This window comes from Wyeomyia smithii, chromosome 1 (assembly GCF_029784165.1).
Source record: "Wyeomyia smithii strain HCP4-BCI-WySm-NY-G18 chromosome 1, ASM2978416v1, whole genome shotgun sequence".
NCBI classification, from domain to species: Eukaryota; Metazoa; Arthropoda; class Insecta; order Diptera; family Culicidae; genus Wyeomyia; species Wyeomyia smithii.
In genome coordinates this window covers 121,110,409-121,136,230 of record NC_073694.1, presented here as the reverse complement: position 1 = coordinate 121,136,230, position 25,822 = coordinate 121,110,409, and the positions used below count along the sequence as shown (strand labels likewise).

At 36.4% G+C, this 25,822-nt stretch overlaps 1 protein-coding gene across 11 annotated transcripts in view; it reads right to left on the bottom strand.

The window, feature by feature from the left end:
• LOC129717605 (broad-complex core protein isoforms 1/2/3/4/5) overlaps positions 1-25,822 on the bottom strand; it is a 192,128-nt gene that overhangs the window by 98,377 nt on the left and 67,929 nt on the right. For 3 of the 11 annotated variants that reach the window (XR_008726713.1, XM_055667628.1, XM_055667629.1), the window contains exon 1: positions 190-1,374. The exons of 1 other annotated variant lie outside the window; for it this stretch is intronic. The gene's annotated coding sequence lies outside the window, so the exon portion shown is untranslated. Of the gene's footprint in view, positions 1-189; positions 1,376-16,406; positions 16,431-25,822 lie in introns of those variants that run through there. 7 more of the 11 variants (XR_008726714.1, XM_055667627.1, XM_055667624.1 and 4 more) reach the window with 5 other exon arrangements.

Genomic DNA, 25,822 nt, shown 5'->3' with positions numbered 1-25,822 from the left:
TTATTGAACAACAAATGTACATACATAGTTCAACCTTTTTTTTCTTTAAGTGATGGCAGTAACATTGCCAAAATTGATAAGAAAATGCGATAAAGAGAAGACTCAGCTTCAGCTGAACAGCAACAAACGGCTAACCAACTATACCAAAAATAAGTTTGAGTAGATAACTACCACATGTGAGGACCCTACCTGTTTCACAGTTATCGCACTTCAAGATTACCGGGTATTTTTTCCGTTAGTATCCAAAGTTCGATAGTTATACAATAGATGTTCGGCACAAGCATTGCCTATTGTTTTGTGTTTTCTGGCAACGGTATGGAACCGAGTTGATCATTGTGATTTTGCATTATGCAGAATTGTTATATGTAGTACATCCATCACGTTTTTTTATCACTTCGATTCACGCTCCGTACTGTCCACATTCAAGGACATTTTATGTACTCCAATGTGGCCGAGATAAAAGTTACACACAAAATGAACTATCGTATGGTTCGTATTAGAACTAAATTGCACTAGAAATAACACTCTGTTTCAGTCACTTAGAAATGCAGAAATAAAATATTACGGGTACCATCGTTTCCCCATTGCATCGACCATCCTGGTAATGCCGATACAGAGCACAAACTAAATATTGTAACCAGTGGTACGAAATTGCGAAAAATAGAGCATGTACTGCAGTAATAAAAAAGGATAGAAAACTTCCACACAGTCAAGACGAAAAAATCGTTTTTACTTTTTCACATTTTGCGAATGGAGTGGTTGCCTTTTTAATGTACATAGTTTTTTCGCGTTTACCGTCTACTCTCGAGTAATATCACATATATAAACAGCTCTGATGATTCTCTTTGCCAAATTTTGGTGAGAGCGGCGAGCTAATTACTGTAATTTTTTTCTTTTGCGTTATCAATTTCGCGCGTTTGGTTAGACTAGCAATTCCTAGCTATTCAATGTGTGAGCACACTATGAAAATGATTCACTTCTTAACACTTATCTAAGTTTGTCCAGCCCGAGCAAAATATTAATCTCAAATTTAATTACACCTTTATGCTGATAATTGCATTGATTACGAGCTGCGGCCGTTATTGACGAATTCGCGTTTTTTTTTGTTAAATATTGTCACACAACTAAAAACCTAAACTAAGACCGCGGGTGTCATTACGTGTACGCTCAGTTTGGCGGTTAGAAATCTTTTGCTGATTTGCTACACCAATTTTTCTCTATTGGAAAAACGAAAATTGTATGTAATAATGTGTTGTTTTTCCTTATGTATGTACATTATTACTAATATCGCTGTATGCTCTATATACAAAACGTAGAGTTTTCCCGACTGCCGAAAAGCAGCATCCGTCCGAGCGAGGAGTGGTGTACCACCAGTCAGCATCAGCGGCAGCAGCTACATAAAAAATCAACTTCTTTTCCTTTCCGCTTTTCCCGATGTTTTCCCAAACCATCAACATCCGACCTTACACCATCACTAATACAAATCCACCCAGTTTTTCTACATCGAAAAATAAAAATAAGTAGTACGAACGTAGCGAGAAAAAAAGTCACACAGATATACACAGCATTCGGCTTGGCTATGCGAATAAATGGAGTAGATTCCAAATAGCAAACACCGCCACCGACATGAATTGTACCGCGGTATGCCGCGGAGAGGACGGAGAAGGTTGCTGTGCGATTTTATATGTATCAAAAATTATATTTTTTCGGTTCTTTCATCACTAAACAGCCACGAATATATCTAAGACGTCGCGCCAGTATCGTCGTCTGCATCTCACATTTGTTAGCAGCAAGAAAGAGCTGGGAAATCCATGGATAATATTCACTATTGTTTTGTTTTGTGATGTATTTCTACCTTGCATTGTCGCGTCACATTAGAAGTAGATGTTATGGAGATTTTTTACGCTTGCAAATGCCCATTGGTAAAATTGCGCGTAATCTCTAACGAGTAACCAGAAATGCCGATACGATCAAACACAGTTTTGCCGAATGCATGATCCATGTTTTTAACTGACACTGGATATAATAAGTATTAGTTTAAAGTACTCGAATCAGTTTAATTCTAATATCGTCTTCAGGCTTTCTGGAGTCCTGGTAAAACATTTTCAGCTCGCGAATGTCAATGCTTCATATGTGCTGTGTAGCAGCAAAATCGTTTTTTCCTCACGGTTTTCTCCATATCATAACTCCAAACACAAAAAAAAAACAACCCCTGCATTATTCGCAATTTTATATTTAATCGTATACATGCTCTTATACCAAGCACCCCCTTTCTTCTTAAAAAAATAGAGCGCTAGAACATTACAGCAACAACGTCATTTTTCCTCTGTATTCGTAAATTCATATTATTGTTAATATTTAGTAACTATACACATAATTTTCACGGATGCTCGCGTCTCATACCAGCGGTTTTTTTTTATTTTATGCTTCTATTTGCGCTCTCTCGCTCTCGTCCTGCAGCATCATTCCACTAGTTAAAAATGTATCACCCTTGCTTACAAGCGCTTTTCATCCTATTACACTGTTTTCCCTTTTGAAATTGAATAGCGAACGGCTGTTGAAGCTACGGAAAAAGACACTTTTACACGTATAGGGTGCGGATAGTAATTGCTGTACTTGTGGAGGGTAGACATCGCTTCGGTTATCGAAACTAAAATATCTACTTAACAATTCTTATCGCCTTAGTGACATGTTCTGTGAAAAGTTTGTTGGTTTCACATTACTATAGATACATGAAATTTCGATTTGGAACAATTTTTTACTCCAGATGTCTCTGAAAATGCATGAAACATCGAGCGAGATTTAATATAAGCAAAAAAATCCTTAGGTGATTTTTCGGGTTTCTTGGGTCCAATCTTCAATCGCTTTGGGCCACCCTATTTTAGGTACGATTGAGCTGCAATTTTGCACTGCGTGTTTTTTCGGCTAGGTGAACATTTTGTATAGAGATTTTTTTTTAATTTTGTGATCACTCTTTTTTTCTTATACAAGTGATTGGTACCTATGTCTCGGAGTTGGTCTAAAAAGTCAATCATCGTATGTTCTAATACCGGATCTGGAGAGACTGTTAGTGTCAGTAGGGTCGTAGCGTTAGCCCCAGAATTGTCATGTACACTACCAGTTGGTTGCGAAGTCTGTGCCGAATACAAAAAAGGTCAAATGCCGAATTGGAATGCAGCACTTGTACTTTGCTTTTCACGGCTGTAGATGTTGATCAAAAAGAATTAACAAAATTTTTCACTTCACAGTAACTGGATCGATCTTTTATTTAAATTTTTATGAGAAGCTTTTTCCAATATTTCATAGTAATCTTTTTTAGAGTGGACAACAATTGCTGGAAGTACCCTATGTATTTTCAACCCCGCTATATACATCATTTTAATGATCATCGTGAAAAATCGTCGCATGAAATGCAGAAGATGAGTTTTTTTTCTGCGATAGTGCGTAAGGTGGTTCACGAACACATCTAAATGATATTATCCTCTAACGCGTCTCCGCTCACCGGAATGGTTGGAGAAGGGCGACAAAGGAATGAGAAAGAACCTTACTGCTGTTTTGCCGCCAGCCTCGCGAGTATGGTTTTAGCTATTAGGAGAATGTAGTTGGCCCAACGAGGGGGTGGATTTGGGTGGATTGAAAAGGCATCTCTCGGTATAGTCGGCAGCGTCGACGTCGTGTACTTTGGAACGATAGTCGTCTGGAATGGGTGATGTAAAGCATGTGGAAAATAAAAACCACACATTTCGCTTCCCGTGATTTCGCATCATCCACTTGTTAGCGCACGCGATATTCGTTTCGTCCCTATACCGATTTTTTTCCAATTTGGTGCGGAATAGCAAAAGAAAATCTAAAATAAACTAGAAGCCCCTTTTGGTGCTGTATATAAGCAGATAATAATGTCTCATGCGCCTCATACTATAGCAACTACTTTTTACTTGTATTTTTATTACATTTTCTACTACGTTGGATGGCTGTAAAATCTAAGATATATAATTTCAACTTGTTTTAAAGCTTTCGGCGTAATTCAGGCAATGTGTATATGTATTTTTATGTACAGTACAGTCTTTTTTCCTTCCTCTTGTGGATCCATTTTTTGCTGATTAGATGCAGCGTTTGAATAAAAATGCTGCATTGTAATTTTAATATTTTTGTAACGCTTCCAATTTTAAAAGTTATTACATGTTTTGGATTTATGCAGTCAAACGTTCGCTTCTTTTAGAATGCTGCCAAGAAAATAGCGTAATGCAGCTACGGATGGCATTTGTATTATAAGGCGTGACCGGCAACATCTCAGTTTTTATATTCACTGTTACGATAGCTGCGCCATTTGCCATAGGGAATGTCAATTGCTGCGACGCAAAACTATGTTTTGCCAATAAAAGCTAAAATGGAACTGTGTATCGACATTTTTTTTGTTTGAAAAATATTGTGTACGGATAAACATATTGAAATTCTAAATTACTTTGATCCTAAAAAAAACTGTTACAATTAACCTTTCGAGATGAATCACCCAATGCATGTATTATGCATCATGGATGAGTTTTATAAATTTATACGTGTACTTGAAATGTTGAGAGTAAAACTGCTATTTTAAACTGGTATTGTTGAAAGAAGTTATCCTTTTTCAATCAGTGCCTTGGGCCAGTTACTATTTGTATTTTTTTATCATTATTTGTTATCTGTTCCTGATTTTGTTTTGTTCTAACATTCCTTTCTAGTCATCCCAGACTATGAGCTGGTAAAAACCTAGAGTAAAACTGTAGATTGTAATAAAATTCTATAATTATTTTTTTGTATCCAGTTCTACAGACCGAGGTAGTAGAAAACCGTACTGGTAGTCTACCTTTCTAAGCATCTATTTGCAACGGATTGCATGTATATTTAAAAAATTGATTCTGTCTTCGAAGATGCATTCTTGCCCTGCAAAAAAATTCGTAATCCGAAGTTTAATCAAATTTTTTTTTACTATTGTAGAATGAAAGGATATACGAACTTCCGGTTTCGATCATTTTTTTTTGTTCACATTTATTTATTTTTGATTTATTTGACACGGCACAATACAAATTGTGCTATTGAGATCCAAAATTATGGTTCTAATCCATCCATGCATACTGGTAATTGTATCACAATTACAAGCATTGAAAAGTCTCTTTTTGTGAATTATAATAGGCAATCGTTTTAGATAATTAAGCTTTTTAAATTCTCTATGAGTTATAACTCCGCTTCCGCTGACACTTGTTAAATTAGTTATGATGTGTGAAAAGTAGACAATTCATATGATTAGTAAGCTGTTTTTAATTTTTTGTTAGTATATCGATTTCTTCTCCTGCTATTGACACGAATGCAAACTTTGTGCAGCCTATTTTATCTCTTAGTTTTTTTTTCGAAATGACTTTCTAATGAGAAGCAGCAATTATAAAAGGATAACTTGATATATGTAAGGTTTACTGGTTTTATTGTATTTGTTTATCATTTGTTTATTTGTTTATCATTTCTTTACGATGAATTCGTAAATAATCCTGCTCTTTTAACTGAAATTAATCACGTTAAGGGGAAAAGGTTGGCTTTACAGAAAAAAATCTAATTACTTCTACGCAAACTCAAAAACTATAGTGGCAGGAGAAAACAAAATGATTTATCATGTTAGAGAAAAATTAAAACCAAAAAGGAAAACAGTGATCAAAGCATCCTTAAAACTTCGATGGGAAATTTAAAATCTGATCCCCAGAAAATAGAAGCGGAAATCATCCAATTTTATACGACACTCTATGAGAGATCACAAGTTACGCTAAATGACCAATTCAATCCCTAGAAAACTATTGATGAGAATTTATCAGCCAACAGAGACATGATGAATCAGGTTACCGAAAATGAGCTTTTTCAATCCATTAAAACCAGCCAGTCCAGGAAATCACCTGGGGTAGATGGGCTGCCCAAGTGTTTTTACGTCAAATGCTGGGATATTATCAAAACCGAATTGTTACTAGTTGTCAACGAGGTAATAAACGGTCAGATATCGAAAAATTTTGTAGAAGGAATAGTTATTCTGATTCACAAAAGTGGAGATAGTAGCGATATTAAAAATTACAGACCGATAACATTGTTAAATTTTGACTTCAAACTTGTTACACGCGTTCTCAAAGCGCGATTATGTAAAGTTAGTTCACTTTTGATGTCTAAGGCACAAAAGTGCTCAAATCCAAATAAAAATATTTTTGAAGCTACTGTTTCAATAAGAGATATAGTTTTAGAAACCGCTTTTAAAAAAGAAACTTCTCTTCTAGTATCCTTCGATCTCGAAAAAGCCTTCGATAATGTCAGTCATCGTTTCTAGAAAATACACTGCAAAAATGGGAGTTAATGGTAGCTTCGTCAGGCTAGTAATAAACATCAATGAAAATTCGTATTCCAGATTATTGATAAATGGAAAATTGACTAACTTCATAAAAATTGGGAAATCAGTCAGACAAGGGGATCCCTTATCGATGATGCTATTTTGTCTTTATCCAGAACCTTTACTACAAAAACTACAGAGTTGTTGCCAAACCCAATTCGATGGCCTGTACAGTTTTGCAGATGATGTGAGCCTAATTGTAAACGACATAGGTAAATTACAGGACATAAAAGATATGTTTGATGGGTTTAAGAAAGTAGCAGGGGCGAAAGTCAACTTTCTGAAAACTCAAGCTATGGTAAGAGCAAGCCCACCAGTGGCTAAATTGAAGTTTCTGAAGCTAGTTTGGCAACTCCCACCATAACGCGGCAACCGCACCGTGCGTTGCTATGTTGGTTTGGGAAATAGCAATCCCACCGTAGCGAGTTATTAAATTTGGCAACGCGATAGCAACGTGCCGCATCGTTGCTATTTGATGAATAATGTCAAACTGTTGTTTGTTTTGATGTGCTCGATAGTAAACGTTCGTAACAATATTATGAAAATAATGAGTGTATCGAACATAATTGGTCGGCCCTGGAAGACGAAACGCTTTGCCTTGGTTAAACACGTCGTAGGACGCAAGTATCGGCGTAAACCAGTCTATTTTAATTTCGATTGAGCTGAAATTTTACACAGGGTGTTTTTTCGGGCGGGTAAACATTTATAGTTTTTTTTTTAAATTCGAGATGACCATTTTGGTTGGCACTCTAATCTACACGAAGCATAAAGCTCAAGTCCTCACAAGATTGGTCAACCATGTCATTATCTCAATAAACCTGGAAGGTTTGAGTGAATTGCTCGGGAGTATTACCGACTATTGCTGCTGACTCTTTTGAAGGCATGTTGGTCTCAGTTTCCCGTTGCGTCCGGTTGTTGAAGAAAAAACCATTTTTCGCATCTACAGCTGTTTTAATCTTCAAAAACAACGTTAGACGAATTCGAAAGTGGCGTCGGAAATGGTCATCGGTATAGACCGGTGTTTCCGAAAAAAAATTTGTTAAAACGCTGGATGGCAAACTTCCTCAGCCGCTATCAATATTTTACCGTTTTCCAGGCTGAGAGGCACCCTGAAGCTTTCCAAAAATCCTTTTCATACTCGCGTAAAAAAAATTTGTTTCGCGAAATCATTTTCTTCGTCTCTAGAATCAACCAAATACTCGAGAACAATTTCCGCGTTCTACATTTAAATTTTATTTGGCTGCAAATTTGCAAATATTAATAGCAAATTGTAGGAATCGAGATAGCACAAAGTACAAAAAAACACTTAATGACAGTTCGCCAATTTTATAATGTATAATAGTTATTGAAGGCAACGTTGCGAAACGTTCCACGGTCTAACGCAATTAATTAAACATCCAAAAAATCCATGCACGTACAAACGAAGAAACCTGCAACAGAATTGTGTTATCGATAATTTGGGAGAACGGAAACAAAGTTAAAACAGAGTTGCTTGAAATAAAGGGGATATTTCATGAGGCAGAAAGAACGCAGATTATTCCGGAAACAATTGACGGACAGATAAATTGGTTATTACTAGATGCGCAGAATTTTTGGGAAATACGACACGAACAAACATTTTGCTAATGCTAGCTAGTGACGGTCTTTAGAAATTAGCAACTGCCGGCGTTAAAAAGAAATAGATGAATTGGTAATAGCAACGACCGGTGCGAACATCGGTTGCTATCCAAAATAGCAACGGCCAGCGTTGTGAAAATAGCAACTCAAATGGCAACTCACCGGTGCGCTTGCTCTAATAGGCATCAATAGAAATATTGTAATTCCTGATTGGGTGTCCGTAGTAGAAAAAGTAAGAACATTAGAAGTATGGTATCATAACAGTAGCAAAGTAATGCTAGAGTGTAATTGGGAGGAGTTACTGAATAAACTTAGGTTTGGGTTGTGGAACAACCAATCTCGTAAATTGAATCTAATACAAAAGGTTATATATTTGAACGATTATGCTTCATCAAAAATATGGTACCTTGCGTCAACAGTACCGATCGACAAAAAACAGCCGCAAAAATCAAGAATCTATATGGAAACTTTCTATGGAACAGAATACAGTTCAGAATTTCATTCGATCAACTATGGGCTTGATTTCACCTGATTTGAAGTGTAAAGCACTTTTACTAAATAGATACTTGCGATCAAAATCATTTGCACCATTTTTCCATACATTCACTGATCATTTAATACACCCACCAAACCTAAAGGAAGTTCAATTGAATTCTCCTTTCATAAAAATGCTATATTTAGAATTGCCATACCTACCGGATATCTTGAAAGAACATCCATCATCAACTTCGTTGTATAATGCTTATATAATCAGGCTTCTCGAACCACACATAATGTTAAAATATCCCCAATACCTCTGGCATAAAATATGGAAAAATATTTTTGATAAAAAGTTATCGTCTGAATACCAAGTTTCATGGTATCTTCTCGTGAACGAGAAATTTCATGTGCTCAGCAGAAATTTCGTTTTGGTCGTGTTAACAGCCCAATGTGTGTTTATTGTCCTTTATGTTGAGGACATAAAACACAGGTTCGCGAGATGCGTAAAAGTGCGCAATTGTTGGTGGTATTCATTAACAAAAATCAAAATGATAAACAGGACCCGAACCAAAAATATAGAATTTGATCATTTCAAATTCCCTGAATTGAAATCCCTTACAAAAACTGAAAAGCGGCAAAAATTTTTCTGATTTACTTAAGATATATACAAAATCAAGACAGAGATATGCTGGATTTGAACGAACTGATAATTAACTTATCTTATAATTTATGAAACTGTCACTTAAACATAAAAGAATGATTATAGTACAATCAAATGTTATGTAAAAATGATACAAATAGATTTAAGTAAGTTAAGGTAGGAAATTAGAAGCTAACACAATTGAAAATTTATACAATTTAATGTAGAACAAATTTATTAAAAATATAGATTAAAAAATATCTAGTTGATCGAGACCGCTCCAGATTACAGGTCGGACTCGATTATCCGGAGACTCGATTATCCGGAAACTCGATTATCCGGAATACGATTATCCGGAATTTTAGACACGATTATCCGGAATTTCAAATTTTTGGTGTCCGTTTTCAATTTTTATTCTGAAATTTTGTCTTTACCATCCCTTCTGGTATATTTGTTATCATTTAAGTCACTTCCGGCATGTTTGGGACATGTTCGAATTAAGTGAAAATATTCAATGTCCAATTAATTTTTTTTTGTTTCTCAAAATTTCCCATTTTTCGCCTCAGAAATAATTTCTGGTTACGCCACTGCATCATACAAGTAAATAAAAAAAAGAAATATTTATTTTATGTTCGTTAATTGCAAAATTTCAGTATTTTTTGTGTGATTCGATTATCCGGAAAACTCGATTATCCGGAATGAAATTTTTTTTTAATGTTTCGGATAATCGAGTCCAACCTGTATTGCGATTTTGTTCTGAGTGTTTTAACAGAAAAGTCAGAACAACAGAAAGTCCCTTCTCACTGCTCTATGTCCCAATCTAATCCCATTTCCCTCCATCACATATTCCATTAGGGGCCATCCACATACCACGTGGACAGATTTTTGACGACGATTCTTACCCCCCCCTGGGAAAACTGCCCATATAAATTCTTTTGTTTTTGTAAGGATGGTGGACATTACACAACCCCGCCTCCGATAAAATATCAAGGATCTTTTCTCATGTAAATTTTCGTCATAAATCCCTCTTTGCAGTATAAATTTCAGTTCTTGATGAAAGATTTTTTTTTTGTATTTATCTAAAAATGATATTTAATTAATTTTTCTTTGATGTGTAATGGGCTCTGTGAGTCAAATAACTGAATGCGATGCTGAACTAAACCATGTAAAATAATAAAAACAACCCCATAAAAATAAAAAAAATATGGAAAAATGTAAGAATCGGACAGAATAGGAAAAAAGCAAAAGAGTGGGTTTGTAGCTTAAAAAAGTCATTTTATATCACGTTTGGGCATCCTGAGAACGATTTTTTAGAATGTCGGAATGCTCTACAAAAATCAAAAAAAATAACATTATCTTTGATATAGGGTTGAGCACCTTGACTTGTTCAACATCGATTTTTTTGGGACACCCTAGTCACCATCTAATACCATTGTTAACATTCGTCATCATGAAAAGGGTCGTGTATTATATATTCTTATTAAACCATTATAAAAATACCAGAATGGCTGTACTGATTTTGTCCACATTTCTATAAATGCAACGCGCTGTGTGGCGCGCTGACGTGATGCCGTTAGTTTTTAACATCGGCAGCGTGTATCAACGTGCTGCTAATTAACACTTCTGTTCTGTACAATCTGTTCTAGCGACATTTATGCTCACCACGGGTTCAGATTTTTTTTACAAATCAGCTTTCAGAAATCAACAATAATTTCGATTGTATGAGGCTGAGATAACATGACGAAAATATTTACGAAGGTAAAAATAAAACTCCCTTGTGTGTTTTATATACAGTTTTCGTGACCAACTGGTGTATGCACAGGATTTTTTTTTGTTAGGAAATCAGAATTACGTTGTCCATTGATGTGAACTTTTGTAATACAGGATAATTGCGAAGCTAGTGCTAAGATCGTACTGATATCAGCAATTTTTCCCAGGCCGGAATTAGAGCATACGACGATTGCACACTGTTTCCTAAGCTGCAAAACCGTGATCGAAATTATTTTGACCCAATTGATTTTAGAGCCGCAGTGTCTTCATTAGAGTTATTTTACTAATTATTTTCCTATTATAGAAGTTGCAGTATGAATAATCTATTTAACAGTGAGAAACAAGTTGTACTTTTCTTATTTACTCTTTTTACTTGAATTTCTATTTAAATAATGAACTGTTAGGCCCGCACCGTACCTTAAGACCAACTGGGAGAAAAACAAGTAAATAGTAGTTTTTTCAGTCTTTTTTGAATTTTGCTTCTTGAATCATATCTTTTTACAAGAAGGCTTGAAGAAAAGTTGGAGTAAACTTTAGTTCAAGTTATCCTTTAATAATTGAGAAGGCCCAGCAACCACTCATTCCAAACAAATTAAGAGGAAAAAGAAAGCATGAAGGAGATTTGAAGAGAGAATACGAAACTAATTTCTCCATATGTTGATTTTTTTGTTACTTCGATTTGTGTCAGTAGTAGCGAAAGATATATTTTCGATATATTAATGAAATTGGATAAACGTTTTGCTAATCACATTCATATTCTTTTTATGTATTATGGTGACGGATGCTATTACGAATGTTCGTAGTATTTCTGATTGTACAAGTTTCCTGTACCATGAACATTTTCTTAGAAATATTCTATTAGTTTTTCAAACTATTCTTTGAGAATTCTAACGTGTAAGTTTTATAAGATATTTTTAAAAAAAAAGGCCCAGGTTTTTTCGAAATATGTTTTTTTTGCATGAGAGTTATCAGTGTGATATTGAAAGAGTTAAAATGTTTTACAGTTTTGTTAGACATAATCCGTTAAAAATATGCTGTTAGTCTAATATGGATAGTTTGATTTTGAAATGCATGGATTGAGAGTTATCAATTTTTGAAATAACTGATGTTCGCAAACATAACGTTCCAGCAAACCGAACGTGCATGCAAATACACACATTAGGTAATTTGACCCTCACTTATAAATTTTCAGTAATGTCACAACCCAGGAGGAAGGATTTTGTATTACTATATACAATTTTAAACCACATTATAAATGCCGAAGAAATTTTTCTCTAAAGTTCATGGAATTTCGTTAAATGTTTTATATAATAATTTTATCCTACAACGTTCAGTTCACAATTGCTGGAATGAAGGAACCGTCTATTTCAAGGTGATATCAGAAGATTTCAAGTGGAGTCTCTAACAAAAGAGTGCACATAAAGAGATTATAAATATTACCAATATTTTATCAAACATGGAGTACCAGTCCTGTATGATACCTTCAAAATTCTCTAGTTTTTTCATACATGCTGAATGTTATACCAAATTTCAGTGAAGATTATTCTTACTGTGAAGTAACCCAGAGGTGAATGATTTATGGCTTTAGAATGATGGTATCCTAGCGCTGTAAACGAAGCCATACCAGCATCTAATCGCGCGGACGTACGCGTACAGAGTAGTTTCGCAGGTTTGTATAGATATGCCGATTTTTACAAAAGCCGCATTTTGAATGTATTGCCAAGTGCTTAGATAGAAAAAGAGAAAAAATGTACTAACCATACCACCATGTGCCACCCGAAAGATTTTTTTATTACACACAAACAACGCTGGTGCTTTTTAGTTATGTATCGGCGGGCGTACACAAATACTATTGCATCACCACCCCTCTGGGAGAGCGTCATCGTCTTGCTTTACAATATCGGTCGCGATTTCGCGTGTTCACACAGTTAAAAGCAGCACATCTGATCGGAAGCTGTATACACGGGAGCAGGAGTCGAAGGACCACGCTGATGTCGAGAACGAGAGCGTGCGGATTTTCGTTACAGCATCTAAAGCATCGGCATCAGCTTTAGTGTCAGGAAAAGAGGGATGACAAGATCATACACAGAGAGTAAATTTAAGAAGGCGAACGCAGAGTAAAAAAGACGTTGGTGGCGGTTGAATTGAAAACACCAATAAAATAAAATATTACACTAAAATGAAATAATAGTGGGTGATTTTTTGGGGTGGTATAAGCACCCTATAGACTTTTGAAATGCGAACCGAAAATTGCGCAGAACGAAACGTTTTTTGTGAGTTAAGAAAAAACCTATAGATTAGTTTGGAATTGAAATGCTCGTAGGTTTATGGTTTGTACCAATTTTCAATATTGTCTAAATAAGACACACGAAGTTTTTTTTTTAAATTTTATTCGTCTGCAGGGCGTATTCGGCATTTAATGCTAATCTATAGGCTATTTGCGAGTAATTCGACACGAGGAAGAGTAAACATTGCGATTTATTAACTGTCGCAGTATGTTATACTAATTTACATTACGAAAACATAAAAAATATGTAACCAATAATTTTAATTTTTATAGTAACTCAAAAATTTAAGTTCCAAGTATTTTCATTATTTTTAATAGAAAATAGAAACGATTTCTCGATTAGCAAAGTATTACATAAAAACCTTGAAGACTATTTTTGGAGCAGGTATTGAGAATTTCTAGTTACTTAACCAGTAGATCGAAAATTAGAAAAAAATCCTTATTGTTCTTGGCACACCTGTAAACTGCAGCATAATTTGAGAATATACTAGTTCATCGTTATTATTAAGTCACTTAAATATTTTTGATAGATTTGGCTAATGGTTTTAGATTGAACTGATTATCTTATTAAAAAATTAAATTGATAATTTTGATGTTAGATATGGTTGTCACGAACACAGGTTTGTTTTGTCATAATTGTAACTGGAAAACTTAGTTCATAAGATATTGTTTCTATTTGCCTCATGGCACAGTGGGGCGACTCCATACAAAGGCTGGCCAAGCAAAAAAAAAATGTCGATAAATGCAACAAAAACTTGGTATTTACATAAGTTTTGGGCGCTGAACACGAATTTGGCATCCATTTTTTGTTTGGGGCCGTCCATAAAGCACGAAATCAAATTTTAAATATTTTTATTTTTTTACTTTTTAATAGGAATACATAATCTTTGACCACAAGTAGTGCTACCGGGCGTCCTTCCCATTGAAAAAAGTACGTAATTCATGGACGATCCCTTCAACTAAACAAATTTTACCTAAATATATATTTTTTTAAATAAACTAAAACAACATAAGTAATACAAATTAATTACAAATTGAAAAAGTCATCATCATCATCATCTTCCGCTGTGATCGCTTAAATCTTGTGTTGAATTGTTTCCAGAAAATTTGAAGTTCATCATACTTATCAGCAGGAAAAATGCTTTCGCTACAATTTTCATTTCTAGTGATTTTCGATGTTTCATTGTTTCATATATATGTTATCTTCCTAATCCGGTTCCTATGGTTGAAAGAGAACATTCAAATACATGTATAACACCATGAATTGACAACTTACTAGACATTGAATTAGGTGGTGCCGCTGAATTTGCAGACTCCATATTAAAATTCAACGAATTTATGAATTTGAAAATCAAGACACTGGAATCACACAACGTTCTAAATGAATACGAAAAGATGCGGAGGGCAACGAATGTTCTTTGTTTTTTTTCTTCTCATACAGCAAACTGTGTGCTTTACTTTTGTATCAAAACAAGTGCGAAGCAAAAGCAATTTGCAAACCGGCTATTGTTTTTGCAGGAGTTTGATGGTATGAATTTGCTGCTAGTATTTAACACTTCAATCAGTTTAGCGAATTTCATGATCATAAATGGAAAAGGGCTGAATGTTTTTAATATGGTTTTAAATTTGCAGAAAAAGATAAAGGGTGACATAACTAAAATTTCATTAAGATTTGTTCACTGTTTCCTTGTTTAACACTTATTTTATAACTTTTCATTGATGAGTTTTGTGATTTTTGCCCAAATTTATATTTTATTCTTACGGATTGAGTACGATATCATAAATTTTCATTAATGGGGTATCATGGTTATGATTAAAATTAATCCCGGATGTAATTTCAACTTCAAAAATAAAAATTAAAAAAATCTGCTATCGCTTTTTTCACTAAAGTGACAATTTGCGCAGTTTTGCGCTACAGCGGACAGTATGCATTTGAAAGCTTAGGTTTTTACCTAAATCTGGAATGTAGTCACACAGCCGTGGCAAACTGCGGCAACTAAACTTTTAAGCTACTTTTCTACAAAAAATCACGTTTTTTATAATTTTTTTTAGTGTCAGGCCTACTATAACCAAATTTTACTATATCTAATGAAAAAAGTTTGTTGTGCACAATATTTACAATAACTTTTCCTTTGACGTTAAAAAAATCCAAGTTATCATTAGATATTGCGCCCAAATTTTTGATTTAGACACTTGAATGTTATAGCAATAAAGGAAAAATATTATGAAATAGCCAACGAAATTTTTTTTTTGGTTGATGGCCAGCGATTTCCCGCTGTGCATGGTGGGGTGAATAGAAAAATACTATTTTTTAATCAACATTGAAAGGATAGATAACATTTGTAAACACAAGTTTTACCCTAGAGCTAAAACTGGAAAAAATATAGATTATAACTTTTTAACCAACAATGTCGCACGCTAGCCTGTGAGGCTAATAGCGGTCTCGATCAACTAAATTAGTTGAGAGAATTTGTTATCGATATCGTTTTTGACACATTGTCTATGTTGTAGGATAAGTACTAGGCTTTCCCAAAACATCGATGTTGAAAATGTCACGATGCTCAGCCCTAAATTGAAAGATAATGTTATTTGTAGCATTTTTGTTGAACATTTCGACTTTCTAAAAAATTGTTTTCAGGTTGTCCAAACGTGATTTATAAAAAAATGACTTTTTCAAGCTACCAAACCACTCTTTTGCACTTTTTTCAATTCTGTTCGATTCCTACATTTTTCAATATATTTTTTTGATTTTTGTGGGTTTTTTTTTGAATATTTTGCATGGTTTAGTTAAGCATCGCATTCAATTATTTGACTCACAGAGCCCATTGAACATCACAAAAAAGTGATTTTTTTTCATAATTTTTGGATAAAACCCTTCAAAACACATATAAAAAAAAATTTTGATCAAGGACTGAAAATTTTTTCTTTCTTTTTTGGTTAAAAAGCTGTAATCGTTTAAAGGCAACTATTTTTCGCTTTTGTCGTTCTACGGTACATAGCAACTTCTCCATTTCCTGATAAAAGTTCAATGGGCTGTTAGAAATTGTCACTACAAACTTCAGCAGCACGAGACCTGAACTTAGTTACAAGGCCGGCGCGCTACTTGGCAAACTGGAGGGATTTCGCGATACTAAATTTAACTGAAACGCTCAACTTCTCCGAAAGTGTTTTATTGAAGTGTACGGTGTGGTGCGATGAGAGTTGAGACGGGTACGTACCAATTCTCCTTTTCTCGCGAATATCTGGGCCGGATGGATGTGCAGCGTCTCGCGTCAAAGCGATGATTTTTCTGCCGGCCAACGACAGGGCGGCTGAAATTGTGTGGGCGATCCTTAAAGGCGTTCCAGGCAGGGTTCTTCTCGGGCGCTTCCTTCGTTGGCAGGGATCGGTTGACGACGGACGATACCGAATTCTGCCGCACCGAGATGGGAATCCTCTCCTTTGCGAGGTGACTAAACGTAGGTAATTGAAAGGCCGATCGCAAATTTATCCAGTATACAAAAGGGGTCCTATGAGCGGAAGATTTTCCCAAAATTAGCCAGGTTCAGAGGTATTTTACGGTGGCGGATGAATCCATCATCTTATACCGTGGTTACCTGAATATTCCTTAAGGTTCTCCTCTTTTACTAATCGGTTTCTCCGATTTATTAATCTTTTTCCACCAAATACCTTCTTTTTGAAAAATAACTCGCAACTGAATTCAAATGCGCTGTTGGCGCGTACTCGATAGCCGCCAACACGGTGCTCCCACAGACCATTATTATAAAAAAAATGCACCAAAGATTCTGAGTACACCATTCGATTCGTTTTGACGTCCAGAATCTCTGGTCAAAATTTCAAAATCATCGTACAGTACATTTTTGAGTAATTCCCTTTTCAAGGTCGTAAAGTACAAAAAAGTGATATAAAAACGACGAAATACTTGTTGTAAAGTACGTTTTTCAACCACCATTTTATAAAAATAACTTCAAAAATAGTTTCTACACATTCCAAGTATAATATTTCAAGAAATTAACAATTGGTGAAAAGATTTATTTGAAAATCCCACAGTGCGCAGTGGTCTAAATTTGAAAAATCATGATCGCTTTAGGTTTGACTTTGAAAAATTGATTTATGTACTCAATGTCCTCAGCAAAATTGTTCCGTAGAACAAGGTCTTACTTTTGGCGTTTTCGGTTTTTCAATCGAATCGAATGGTGTACTCAGATTCTTTGGTACATTTTTTTATAATAACGGTCTGTGGGAGCACCGTGGCCAATGCTCGTAGTTCGAATTTGGTATGGTGGCTAGTCGACTCGTTTCGCCCCGTATGCGACAGTCCATCGGTTTTGTGTGAAAGTTTGAACTGTAAAGGCTTAGTACCTTATACGAAAAATAGATGAGCGTTTGATACATACATTTTATAACATATCAAAAACATTTAATTCTTCTGGAACTATCGGTTACAAAAAATTTGCAAATTTGCAAGTACCTGAGCATTTTTGGTTTACCAAAATTAAATTTCCGTTTTTATTAATAATATATAACAAAAATATATCAAAAAGGAGTGCAACATGTTTCTTGGAAAATTAAAAAGGTAAATTTTACCTGCACCAAACTGGCTCCACAATATTTAAATTCAGATCTCTTTGTTATGAAAGTCGATTAGCAGTTTTTAGAACAATGAGTAACGATGTTAGTAGATTTTGTCTTAACTAATTTTCAACTCAAGCGTTCGATCACAAAATGTCAAATGAAATGGTACATGCATAGTCATCACTCGAAAAGTAGAAACTAAGTGTCACTTTTTCCTCAGTCGTATCTGATTTGACTGAATTTTACCCAAATTAATCTTAACCCTATCCCCGCGAAGAGAAATTAGTTTTTACATTGAAAAATGACATCAAAACTCTTATTACTCAACAACTGCAGGCACAAACTATATTCCATGTTGAAGATCAATCTGTTCTCTAATTGCTAAGAATGTTTTGATCGTTAAAAATTTCAAGTATAGTTGTTAAACTGTTATCAAAGTTTATACGCCAGGTGATGCCATATGGCATCACCCGCAGGGAATGGTTTAAATTCATAGTTATTCTTGAATTATGGCAAATATGTTAAATTACGATTTTTATTACAAGATTATAGGCGTAGTCAGGATTTATAATAAAGAGATGCAACCTTTTCAGAGCTCTAGAAGTAAACATGAAAAATGAGAAGTAGTACCTTGTTTTTTTCTATCTAATGACCAAAACTATTTAATCAGATCACTAACATTCTGCACTAATATTATCAAGAATTAGAAGAATGGTTGTAGTACTTAGGGACCATTCATTAATGATGTCACGCGCTTAGGGGGGGGAGGGGGTTTCAATTATTGTGACATTTAGTGACATATGGGGAGGGGGGGTTAGCTTGAGTGACATTACATTTCAACTAAAAAAAATAAATAAAAAAGTCACATACCTAACCACAGAGATCAACTCAGAACTATTTATACTATTTGCATCATTCATTTATAGTTCTACGATCCCTTTTTTTGCTTAAGATTTGCTTAAGATAAAATAAATGAAATTTTTTTCTCGCTAAAAAGCTTAATGTTTTTTAATTCTGTTTTACCGTGCATGCTCATTTATGAATGACAGCGCAATTTCATTAATTTTTAGTGTCTCTCAATCCAATCAATACAAAAATTGTGACAAAACGTAAATAGGTTATTGTAACATGTGGAGAAGATTTGGATTGCGAATTGATTGAAGAAGAGGAACTAAATATTGATGGTTTTTCAAAAATCAGCAATGATGCTGCAGTTAATGCCTCGGCTTTCTATGTCGTCGATATGCGACTCCATCAGCAGCATCCTTGGACTAAAAACTAAACGCCTTTTCTAGTTATCTTCTATAATCTTCTTTTCCTTTTAGTTTCCGTTTTTCTTTCAGTAAAATCGTTTTATTAAGAAAATATACATTCCTAACAAATTTCTCGATTTTCAATCAATTATCACCAAAGAAGAGGGAGGGTGATATAAAAACGTGACGTAATTAGGGGGGGGGGGGGGGGTCAAGGAAGTTGTACCAACTTGTGACAAGGGGGAAGGAGGGAGTTAATTTTTTCCAAATTTTGCGTGACATCATTAAAGGATCGTCCCTTACTTGAAAAACACCCCCAACAACAACGCCAGGGTACGCCTATGCAGTTTGAGAGAGACTGGTGTTGTCAGAAGAGTCAAATGAAGGTAACTGCGCACTTGTAACCTTTCTAAAATTATGTAGAATGAGCATAACAGAATCCAAAAATGACTCAATTTTTTATGCGAATAATATAGTATGTCACTGATAAAGTAAGAAAATTATGTTGCTTAGGTTGCGGTGGGTTGGGCATGTTGTACGGATGTCGGACGACAGCCCCAGAAAGATGGTTCTCGAAAACAATCCGTCAGGGACGAGGTGGAGAGGTGCACACCGGGCAAGGTGGATCGATCAGGTGGAAGACGACCTGCGGACCCTACGCAGACTGCAGAGCTGGCGAACTGCAGCCATGGACCGAGTGGAATGGAGACGACTCTTACGTACAGCAAAGGCCACACCACGGCTTGGGACCGTTTGGTAAGGTAAGTATTTTCATATTCATATTTACATAATCGATTGCTATGTTTTATTGTGTGTCAGGTTTTATATGTTTCACACGAAACTGTTAACGTTCAATCTACAGAAACTTTTTTGCGAAAACGGAAGTTTTGCGCTTCAAATGTAGAAACCGGTGAGGAGAATCAAGTTGCGTTCTTGACAAATTTTTTGTTTCCCTTCGATAGTAGCGTAACACATGCGTCCTTAGCTTTTTACTATACCTATTTTTCCACGCAATTTTGTATATACTTTTCCGGGCGACATTTTAAATCAACGAACTGCTTGGTATTATTGAATCGTAAAAATGTTTTCCTACTGTATTCATTCATTGATTTAATGTGGTTGTGTTCGAAAATTTTGCCTAATATCATAAATTTATAGTTCATTCGTATAAGCATTCATTTTGCTTTGTTTGAACGATTTGGTATTTCATTTGAACAAATATTCCCAGTTACTGATTCCAATAAGCTTGCCAAGGTGAGATTTGTTTGGGACATAGCAGTCCAGATTGATGTTGCATCACTTACCCGTTCTGTGTACGGCTGAGTAAACTGGTAACTTTTGAGACATTATTGCTTTAAAAATAAGGTTAACCTCGACTCAGCCAGTTAAAACTCATAGAATAACTAGTGGGAATGAACCATTTTCCATCATCTGTCTGTTTTTAGAAGCAGGGGTCGAAGGAAGGAGCTCTGTATTTTATTACCACATAACTGCTCGGCAGAGTACCTTGGTATCCATCAAAATGTAAAGCTTCTAACTTTTGCAATTCCTGACCAATTTTGGAAGTTGGCCCGTCAAAAATTGGAGAATTCGTTTATTTTTTACCTCCTGGGAAGAAAACGAGAACTACATTCCGGAGGTCCGGAGTTAAGGGAACAATATGGGAATTAATGGCTCTTTAGATCCCATATACTGTAAACAGACAAATTTCCTAATCTTTTGACGGGTCAAGATTCAAAATTGGTCAAGAATGGGAAAAGTTAGAAGCATTTCATTTTGGTGGGTACCCGAGTTCCCCGTCGAGCACTTTTCAAAATTGCAGAATACATAACAGTTAATTATATGCCAAATTATGCTTTTCGAATATTCCTGTTCGTCATCAATAATATCTGATAAGTTTAGATGAAGCATTGAAAGTGCAAATTCGTCCAACGCAGCTGCATTTCCAGTTTGCGACCATTAGTAAAATCACTAAGGGAGACAGATACCGAAGGAAAGAGTCATAACATAGGATCGAAGTTAAAATTTTTTGCGAATGTGCTGGTGCACGAAAACCTTCATTATCACGTACAAATTTCCAGCAAAACACGACCAGGTTTTACTAAATGGATTGCATAAATCTACTTAAAAAGAGATTCTCATGGTAGTGCTTGACCCGCCAGGATTAATATCCAATGGTCTCGTATACTTGAAGGTTTTATTCAAAAAGGTATGGTGATTTGGCATCTACTAGGATGAATAGATTTCGAAAATCCTGAACGATGAGTAGAGATGGCTTGAGTTTTTACTTAGATACAAGGCGTTAAGATACCTCGCTATTGTTGTGCCTTCTCTACGCTGACTCTAGATACAACCGTTCAGTTTCACAATTATATTAACGCGAGTCATTCAGGGATTACTGGAGTTGTTTATCGACGTTTTGAATAAGCTAACATTGTGTTGAGGGTATAAAAACGCTGGTAGCTCCTATCAAATTTATATCTGTTCCAATTTTAAAGTGACAGATCGCTAAATCAGCAACCAGCTTGGCGGACAGAATAACGGAATCTTCGTCCTTACTGGATACATCAGAATTAAATCAGAACTATCATCAATATTCGCATTTGTTGTTTCCCGCATTAGAGAAAACCTGGTATCAACGCATGGCCGATTCGAGTTACAAACGTTGGAAAAAAATGATGCTATTAAATAACATCTTAAAAACTTCGGTAAGCGATTTTCAATGCAATTACCCTGCCACCTCATAATGAATCCATCCATTCCAATTGTAGCAATCCAGTTGTGCACAGGGAAAAATGACTAACAATTACGATCGATCGTGAGACCTCTATGTCCGTCGAATATATCTAAAATGGAGAAGCAACTGATCACCAAGGCACGGAAGAGCTGTTGAACAAGCTGACATCTATATTTTCATCGGTTATGGCTAGTGTTCCAGCCGTTGGTAAAAAAGAAATACTTACCGATGGAACCAGTGCGAAACCGGTTTCTAGAATTGGAGTATACGTGATATTTCGCAGTGGCTTAGAATTAGGACTCACGTCTAGTGACGTACGTGCATGTGGAGGATTCAGAGGTTTCAGCTTTTACACCGAACCACTTCTTTATGGGTTCTTCTGGTGGTGATGGGCGCGGAACTATATAGGTACCGGCAATCGACGAAACGTCCGAATGGTTCAGCAAGGTTAAATCGATTAGGATGAACGATCTCGTCGTTATAGTAGACTCAGTGGTAACAGTGCTTAGAGAGATGTATTATTGCTATCAACACGGGTAAGAACGGGTAAGTAAGAGTGTCTTAAACCAGAATCTCGTCGAACCCAAAGGTAGTGTTAAAACCTTCAGACGGTACACCACATGAAAACGATCTGTATGAACGACAAAGGCTGGCGAAAAAACGCTTGATCAATGCGGAACATACGAACTCTAATCGAATTAGTGTAAGGCTCTTAATAGCACAATTTGTCAATTTTTGTTTATCCTACATAAACAGTGGATTGTTGCTTAAAGGCTACTTAATATCTGAATTTGGATATTTGGAATTCCAAGGCTCAAGATTATGCGAATAATATGCTAATTTATGACATAATATTGGGTTGGGGAAAAAGAAATGTCGTATTTCTGATCGAAATTTGACGCTTTATTCAGCATTCTCAGAATTATCCGATTTAAGTCAAATATGCACCATTTTGTTCGCAAACTTGTTGCCATGTAGAAGGTAACTTCATTATTTCCCCTTTATAAAACCCTCCTGCCTATTTGCAAAAATCTCAGACAGCCAGTTTTCGCAAGCGTCTTTTGAGGCCAACTTAGTATCACCAAGAGCATTTTGCATGGACCGGAAGAGATGGTAATCACTCGGTGCCAGGTCCGGACTATACGGTGGGTGCGATAGGACATCCCATTCGAGCTCCCATGGCTTCTGGCGGATCATCAAAAATGTGTGAGGCCGACCGTTGTCCTGGTGGAAAACAACGCCATTCCTATTGACCAACTCTGCCGCTTATGGTCAATCGCCTGCTTCAAACGGTCGAGCTTGGCGATGGTTCGGGCCGGTTCACCGCACATCGACCACGCTTTTTCGCTTGAGGTTGTCGTACGGGAATAACTTTTCATCACCAGTCACCATCTGCATCAAAAATGGGTCGAGTTCGTTCCGTTTCAGCAGTACATCGCAGGGGTTGATTCGGTTTTGCGTCAACTCGTGTGGCAACCACACATCCAGCTCTTTTTGGAATCCAATCTTCTGCAAATGGTTCCAAACAGTTTTATGATCTATACCCAGTTCCTGGCCAATTGAGCGTATGCTCACATGCCGGTCTACTTGGATTTTTTTTTTATTCTCACTTATTTTCCGTCGGTCTAGTTCCGCCACTATTGTGGCCAATCACCGACGCCCAGGGAGGCGACTCCACACCCAGGACCCTAACTCACGACCCGTTTATTAACGGACCGGCGCCAACGGCTTTACTTCCTCATGCGATGGAAGGCGTGATCCCAGAGATTTTTCGCCTCAGAAAATCTCCCGGTGTCGGCTAGGATTGAATCTAGATCAGTTGGGTTGGTTGTGAGTGGATCACGCCACCTCACAACCATCGACACCTATGTTGGCGGTGGGATTCGAACCCAGGCGTCGAGCGTGGTTGGCGGAGACGTTACCAACCACACCAGGCCCCCGCTAATATCGGTCTACTTGGATGATTTCCACGATTTTATCGGTTTCTATGAGGACTGGCCTACCAGTACATATCTTCGTGTATCTTCGACAGCAACTATACCAGAACGAAATCGATAAACCAACGCTGTGCTGTGCGAATCGTTACAGGGCTCATAAACTTCACAAATTTTTTTAACCGCCTTCGTTGCATTTTTATCTCTCAGGTAGTAAAAACGTAAAACATGACGAAATTCTGTGCTATAACGTGAGACTGAAACGTAACGGGTGACAACTAAAAATCTGGAATTTTTTTGGGGCTCTTTTACTCCACAACAAACACGCTCAGAGAGAAATGAGAATATGTATATGAAAGCTCTATCTTTCCTCTTGCCAGTATTTTTTTATTTGTTTATAAATGCTCAGGTCGGTTCAAAATGACGTCCAAACAACGAACATTCCGCAAGTACATTGTACAGTTCGCTATGAACTGCACAACAATCTTGGCAAAAAGTTTGTTGTAAATAATTTTGAAAGCGAAAATCTTTCGGTTTCTATTATGTATGGGTTCCTGCAAACCTCAACTATTATCCGCCAGGAAGGTATTGGAAGACCGAAACCTAGTGGTTTAGCTATCAATCAAAATATATACCAGAACGAATGTTTGAACAATATTATGATTCCAGTTCTCCCAAAACACCATACAGAGTAAAGTATGTGTTTTGGCCAGTGAAAATTTCTTTACAGCACGTCAAAAAAACACAAACGTTTCTGAACAACCTCTCTACTCTATATGTACCCCAAATACGCAACCCAACAAATCCACCTCAGTGTCGTCCAACCGAAGATTTTGAAGTAGAATACTTCTCTCAGGAAGTTCGGCTACATAGGGATGTGAAATGAAAATCTAAAACCGAAAAATGTGAAAAATATGTCCAATTTCAAATGCTAATAAATCGGTTAGTATTCGATGGATTTCCTTCGTTCTTGCAGCAAAAGATTGGAAAATCTTCTAAGATTCTTCCCAAAATAAGATAATTGTAATTTTATTATTCACACTATTGTACTATTGAAAATAGTCAAGCCTGGTCAAAACGAAAAATTCGACCTCTGATTGGTCGTTATATGCTTGCTTCCCAAGCACGGTCGACAGGATCATATACCTTGCAATTGAAAACATGCTAGTTGGCCTATATAAGAACCTGCTTCAGCCGGAGCCGCTCATAATAGTTCTAGACAGCGACAACAGCAGTCGTCCTTCCTTAGCAGCAGCACTAGCTCTGTGGTTGGTCACCACGTCTCAGGAGCAGCGCGGTTTTTCTCAGCGTGTGTCGCCAGACAGCCATTATTCCCCCCGTGTTGGGGCAGCATGAAGATTGCCATCAGGAAATCCAATTTTGGAAATCAAAACGCCTTTTTGAAGGCAAATAAACAAGTCATTGAAAGTTAATAATTTTTGTCACGCCAGCAAGTATTCTGTGTTGCATCCTAGCAATTTAAATTTGTCGCACCCGTCTAATTTACTGAAAGTGAAATAGCTTCCACAGTGCATATTGTCCGTGTACCTTAATTCCCCCAATGTTAGGGCAGCTCAAAGGTTGTAATTAGCAACCGATTTTGAACCGCAACATGCGTTTTTCAAGGCAAAAAAAAAATAATTGAAGGTTAATAATTTTCTGGCATCAACACAAGCAGACATTCTGTGCGGGATGCAATCAAATTCTGTTGTAGTTGTCTAATTTTCACTTTCTTTAGTAAACCCCCCACTGTAGGGGCAGCGCAAAGGCTGCGATCAGCATAACCGACATTGAATAATAAACTGCCCTGTTAGTACGTATTCACAAAAGCAGTTAGTTCGACTATGCAGAGCTAATATGAAGTCGATTCAATCAATCAGCATAAACAGAATTTCGTCGTCTCCCAGCTGCCAAGTTGCAACATGATGCAACACGCAACAGCGAGCAAACGAAATCGCTTGATGTTACAAACCGCAATAAGATACGGGTTAAAACCGTTGCGTGTGTGTTCCACCACGTACGTAAAATAATTCATTCCTATTTTCATCCCTATATAATAGCCTGTTTTAGTCGAAGCCGCTCATAGTAGTTCTGAACAGCGACGACAGCAGTCCTCCCTTAGCAGCAGCGGGAGC